This window comes from Colobus angolensis, unplaced genomic scaffold (genome assembly GCF_000951035.1).
Source record: "Colobus angolensis palliatus isolate OR3802 unplaced genomic scaffold, Cang.pa_1.0 Scaffold138, whole genome shotgun sequence".
Lineage (NCBI taxonomy): Eukaryota > Metazoa > Chordata > Mammalia > Primates > Cercopithecidae > Colobus > Colobus angolensis.
The window spans coordinates 3,356,612-3,363,088 of record NW_012114466.1 but is presented as its reverse complement, the minus strand read 5'-3'; the positions used below and the strand labels follow the sequence as shown (position 1 = coordinate 3,363,088).

General features: G+C 57.3%; 1 protein-coding gene across 1 annotated transcript in view; it reads right to left on the bottom strand.

The window, feature by feature from the left end:
* Positions 1-6,009, bottom strand: part of KIAA1644 (KIAA1644 ortholog) — a 61,647-nt gene extending 55,638 nt beyond the window's left edge. Inside the window, exon 1 of the mRNA XM_011934774.1 lies at positions 5,917-6,009. The gene's annotated coding sequence lies outside the window, so the exon portion shown is untranslated. The remainder of the gene's footprint in view (positions 1-5,916) is intronic.
* Positions 6,010-6,477: the final 468 nt, after the last annotated feature.

Genomic DNA, 6,477 nt, shown 5'->3' with positions numbered 1-6,477 from the left:
GGAGGGGACCTAGGGTTTGGGAGCTGTGATGACGAAGGGTGTGCGGAGGGGACCTAGGGTTTGGGAGCTGTGATGATGGCGGGTGTGCGGAGGGGACCTAGGGTTTGGGAGCTGTGATGATGGTGGGTGTGCGGCGGGGACCAGGGCCGGGAGAGCTGTGATGACGAAGGCGTGTGTGGAGGGAGCTAGGGTCTGGGAGCTCTGATGATGATGGCGTGTGTGGAGGGGACCTGGGCTCAGTGAGCTCTGATGACGATGGCATGTTACACCACTGGGCACCATCACCTGAGAGGCCCCACAAATGAGGTCTGTGGGACATCACTCCGGCAGCCCAAGAACAGGCCTGGAAGGGTGTCCGCCATCCTCCATCCTCCTGTGGGCCCTGCACTGCCTGCAACCTGGGGCTGCTAACCTGGGCTGGCTCACACTGGCAGAGTTTGGGGTGCGCCAGGCTGAACCCTGGTATTTACCGCACTGTCTCAGGTGACCCCCATGTCAGCCTGAGGAGGTGGATCACCAAGCTCCCATCTCAGAAGGGGGAAGCTGAGATTCAGAGAGGTGAAGTGACTTGCCCAAGGTCACACAGCTACTCAGTAGCAAAGTTCACTCTACCTCCTGGCACTGAAAAAGCTTCTGAGGCCTCCCGAGGACTCCCAGAAAGCACATTTACCACAGAGATTAGATTTATCCTCCCAGGTTCTATTTCTCTGAAAATTGGTAAACTGCCTAAGATGGTAGTCCATGGCCAATAACAAAACTGAAACAATTGGAAGAACGTTCTGGCAGAGTGGGACGTTCCTGAACGCTCGTTTGACCACGGCCAGAATCACGAGTCAGGCATGCATCTCTGCGGGCCACCCCTTGGGTCAGCCTGGGACTGCTGTTCGGAGATTTGAGGATTATTTTTAAACACCGAACTTGGTGAGGCTGGGGAAGGAGAGGAAGGAGGGCACGTGAAGAGAAACAGAGCTGAGAAGATGAATTAAACCCCACCAGGAACAGCAACGGATCTGTTTTTGTGTCAGCCAGGCTCGGCAGGGCGGGATGCAGGAGGGCCTGCGGGGCGGGGCTAGGACCTCAGGCTCCCACAGGCCTGGACGCTGGCCTGATGCCTGGAGACCCCCCACAGCATTGGGGGCTTCCCACCAGCCCCTCCTCAGCCCACCACGCCCCACTTTTGGGCACGACCAAGCACACCTCCAGCCCATTGCAGGACTGGGTCTATGGGAGCAGGGCTTGGGAGTCGAGCCCTCTGCCTGGGGCCAAGTCCTGGCTCCACCTTCTGTATCCACATCCCATGTGACCTGGGGTGACACCTGGGCCTCAGTGTCCTCAGCCCTAGAATGGGGATGAACATCGGCAACTAATTCACCAACTAGAGGAAGAGAGGCATCGAAGCCTTGGACAGGCCTGGCCACGTGCTTCTTGCTGCTGCGGTCTCTGACTCTGCCTCTTTCACCAACCCAAGCCCTAGGGCCCCTAGACTCAGCTTTCCCAAGTACCCACCTAATCACCTACCTGACTTCTTGGGTTCAAGGCTGCGCTTTCACCTGAGGCCCCTTGTGGCCTGGCCCTGTGGCCCTCTTGCCCTCCCTGTTCCTGGAGCTTCAGCCCTGTGAGTCTGTGGTGCCTCTGGGCCTTTACTCATGCTGTTCCCCTATGCTAGGAACCCCCTTCCTCTCTCCAAATCCGCAGCCTGGAGGCTCATCTGGGGCGGTCATCTCTTAGGGCAGTGCTCCCGCTGTGATTCTCCCACTCCCCAGGTGAGCTTCTGACACTCTGACATCCCCCCTCCCCAGGGTGGTCTCGGCCTGTCTTGAGGCTAGGGCAGGGGCTGGGTGGGGTTCACCCGGGGCCAGCACGGGCAGGAGCACTCTGTGAAGCCTGCCTGGTTTGTGTCCTAACTTGAGAGTGAGCTGGGAGAACTGAGCGTGGGCAGCTGAGGGCGGCAGAACCGGGACCTCTGCCCCGGGACTGGCCCTCCTTAAACAAGGACGACGCTCCGGCCTGAACCCCACAGGATGGAGAACAAAGGACACGTGGCCTGTTCCCTAAACACGTCCCACCTGCTCTACTGTCGTGGGGGGCGGGAGGCTGACCTTGGGGTAAGGACAGGTCTTGCCCAGCATTCTGGGCATGAAGCGGCAGGTGGCGGCACTCAGGAGTCCAGGCCTTTGCCCAGCTGATCCTGCCCCTGGACATCCCTTTCCCCACCTTGTATGTCCAAACTGAACCCGCCCACGGGACCTGGCTCAGGTGCCACCTCGCCCATAAGCAGCCCCGGCTACCCGCCCTCCTGACCCCACTGTTCAGGGAGTGGTTTCTCTCCCGGTCGCCACTCAGGGATCACCTAAGGAGTCTCTACTGTCGACCAACAGTGTTGGGCGTGGGGGATTCCTGCTGCCATGAGCCTTACAGCCTGGGGGGAGGCAGTCACAGACAACAGATTACATAATGATCCGTAATTCTATGTAGGCACGATGATTAGCAGTGGTAGCATTAGCACGGATTAGCAATTCAACAGGGCACGGCTGTCTGGGGCCCCACCAACAGTCCTGCGGGTAGGCAGCGGCCCAGCAGAAGGGCAGCAAGTACAGACAAGGAGACAGCTGCAGAGCACCCAAGCCGCAGGCGGAGCACGGCGCACAGTGCTCCCCGTTCCTCACCCGTTCCCTTCCCACCCAGCCCTAGGCTGCACCCTCAGTCTCCCTGTTACGCAGATGGAGAATGCGGGGCTCAGAGAGGGGACTCAAACCCCGGGGTCTGCTCCTGTGTCCTGTCTCTACGACTCATAAGAGTGTTTACCCCCACAGGCAGCACTTGTATGCATGCCTCTCTCCACACAGCACACACAGCACACACACGGGTGCACACATGTGTCATCAGGGATGTTTAACCTCCGCAGGTTTCCCAGTCTCCAGGGTCTTTCCTCGGTAATGCAGACCTAATCCTGACTTTGCGAACTTTTGTTTTCAGGACATCCACTTAGAGGTTATGAAATCTCACTCCGAAACGTGAAGTCCAGGAATAAACACTTCACGAGGCTCCATGCCTGCATATGAAGTGAGATCAAAGCACGTCTTTGTGACCCCTTCATACCTGCGGGAGGAAGCGGCAGGAGGGAACTAGGACATCTTTCCTCGCTGTGCTGGCCAGGACTGAGGCAGCCGGAGTACATGGCTGGAGAAGGACAGACAGGCAGCCGTTCACCTGCAGCTGGGGTGCTGGGCTCTACGGCTGACAGCGAGTGAGAAGGGCCAGCACCTCACAGCCCAGTAACGGCCAATGTGACCTGAGCCCTGCCGACCCAACGCCTAACCCTGCAGCGGTCACACCCCCGAACCCAGCCCTGCTGAGACCATTTCCTTTTTGCTCATCTCTGTGGGCAGCACAGGCCTGGCACGTAGTAGGCCCTTTATAAACACATGTTAATTGGCTGAATGAACATAGGCAATGATCATCTCCATTTCTGAGATAAACAAACCACAGATCAGAGAAACTAAGTGATTGCCCAGAGCTGGAGGGTGGCAGGGTTGCAATCTGAACCCAGGTCTGCTCAACTCCAAACAGGGTGCTGGGGGCGACCACATAGGCTTTGCAGCGAGTCTCCCTGGCCTTGGATCAGAGTTTTATCACTAACTAGCCGGGTGATCTAGGGCAAGTTACTTCACTGATTTCCGTTTCCTCATCTGTGAAACGGGAGCCGTGCTCCACACCTTGCGGGTATACCAAAGATAGAAAGGACCAGAAGCTAGCAGGGCACCCAGAACATTAGCAGTTGATCCATAAAGGGTTCTTATCTGATGTTACCAACTCCACTGTTCCCAAAGCTGATGGTTTAGGTACCAGAGAGGGTCCTGTGCCCCTTGGCAAAGGAAAGTGTGTTTGAACTCCATGTCTACGTCTGATTTCCCCAGTTCTTCTTTCCATGCTTTGCCTGTTCCTTTAGTTGGCCCTGATTTCCCTCTGCCTTATCTGTTGGTTTACTGCTTCCCTGCCTGGTACGAGTTCTTCAAGGGTGGGAAATTTTGTGCCTCTGCATTGCCCCACCATGCTTTGTACACAGTAGGTGCTGAATAAATGTCTGCTGGCCATAGAGTCTCCATTAGCACTCATTGGCCTAGTTTGTTTTATTGCAAAGAGCAAACTTCCAGATGGGAACAGCAGAGATCCAGGCAGGAGATCTCCTTCAGCTGAGACAGGGCCTCAACTTCTACGGCCACCCCCAGGAGTGACCGTGGGCCATCAGCCCTGGGTGGAAGCCCGTTACTTTAGCCTAGAACCCAACTCCAGGGCTCTGGTGGGACAGGTCGCCCTGAGTCCGAGGCAGCCGAGGTGGGCCAGCTCACACCCCCCGGGCCTCCACTGTGCCCCTACCAGGCGGGTATACCACTTGCTCCATGGGGCTACTCTCAGGGTCAGGGCCACAAGGAGAAGCACGCTGCCATGAAGGGTGCTGGCCTGGGTGCTGGAATTGGGAAGGCATAAAGGTGACCACCAACCTGGAAACCTCTCCTATCTCCCCAAATCCCTCCATCAGTGGATAAACATTACAGTGTATCCCCAATAAGGCTCTTGTCCCTCACTGACACCTTTCTCCACTGAATCCACCATGCCCCAGCCAGCTGGGCTCTGGGTCCAAGTTACAAACTCAGCTGTTCCAATGGTTTCCCCTTTTGAGCCCCCGGCCTGGGCCAGTTCTGCCCCCATCAAGTTCTCTGGGTGTGCTACTCTCTTGAATGTTGGAAGTAGGCACCGCTGTGATCCCATTTTACAGATGAGGAAGCTGAGGCCTGGCGAAGAGGGGACTTGAGCAAGAAACACAGCTGAAAGGGGCTTAGCTGCAAACCCCAACCCTGCTGGAGGCCCTAGATGCCCCACTGTCCTCCTCAGGGCCACCCTGGGTCACAGGGCGAGGGGCTCCAGGCCAGACTCAGTTTCCTCCCCTATTAAGGGGACAGCTTGGCTGAGATAATCGTGGGCCTTCTGCAACTCAGCAACCCTTTGTTTCTCTCTGTCCTCCTGAATTATTTGGTTGCACCATGGAGATAAAATAACCCCTGGAAATCCCAGAGGGATTTTTTTTTCCCACTGGAGAAACACAAAAATATCACATGAAGAATGAATCACTTAAAGTGTCAGGGCAGGAAGAGGAAAGACAGGCGCGGCGCTTGCCTCGGTGGGCGGGGGCAGGGTGGCCCTGGGTTTCTCTTCAGCTCCCTCCGCCTCCCTGGTCCCTAGAACCCCTTCCTCACTGGAGCGAAGAAAAGCCAAAGCCCTGAGCCTCAGTTTCCCAATCTGTAAATGGGGACAACATACCCACCTTGAAGGGGTATTGGGAGGGGCCAGTGCATTCATTCATTCATTCATTCATCTATTCACTTATTTCATACCAGTGTGATGCTGGACTGGGACTGCAGACTCCGAAATGGGCTGAACAGACCCACCTCACCCCTGTGAAGCCAACTAAACGCCCTCCAGGCCATGACTAGGGCATCCTGAGAGCACTCCCTAGGCCTCCCGCAGCTCTCAAGCCATGCCAGACCCTGCCCCGAGCCTTTGGCTTTCTCTCCAACCCCTCTCTGTGCAAGGCTCTTGACACAAGGACACAGAGGCACAGAGTCGGCCAGCAACTTGCTCAAAGTCACACAGCAGGTACGTAGTAGCGCCAGCATCTGTGTACCCCCGCAGGGCTCCCGCCCCTCTCGAACAGAGCCTGCTCCCCCTCTTACCCCACTGGCATAGCTGTCACCCTGGCCCCTCCCATTCTTCGGTGACTGGGTCACTTAGCAGCCTTGCCTGGCTTCTCCCTTAGATGGAGTGCTTAGCCAGGGCAGGGACCCCAGGCCCAGTGTGAAGGAACAGAGGTGCCCTTGCACAGTGAGGACCTGGAAACCTCCACAGGCTGCTCCTTACCTGCGAAGCCCTGTGACCGAGGGACCAGAAGCCTTCCCTGCTGGCTGCGGTCTCCCTGCAGCTGCTGGCCTCTTCCCTGGCTCCTGGTTGCCACCAACCCTAAACCCCAATAAAAGGAGAGCAACTTGGTCGGGCCTTGTATAGGCAAAAGAGTGTTTTCCAGCGCAGGCTGGCGTGTGTGTGCTGACAAGAATTCAGCGTGCTCCTCGGGGCGGGGAGTGGGGTTAGGGCGCTGAGTCAGCCCTGCAAGAGTCCAGCTCCCGCCTCGGCCTAGGGCCGCCACCTCCCAGACCCAGGATGGCAGCGGCTGCTCCCGTAGTCCCCACGCACTCCAGGCTCTGGTCTCACTGCCTTGTGCATCCTCAGAGCACTAGCAAGAGCCCCATTTTACAGGTGAGCATACTGGAGACACGCCCTGTGAGATCCCACAGCTAGAAGCAGCAGAGCTGGGGCTCACACCGAGGCCACCGGGCTCCAGGTGCACACCTCGGCAGATGCTTGGCACAGTACATGTGGGTTCCTTCCCGTGGCCCTCAGTCTCTGCTGGGCAATGGAGGTTAG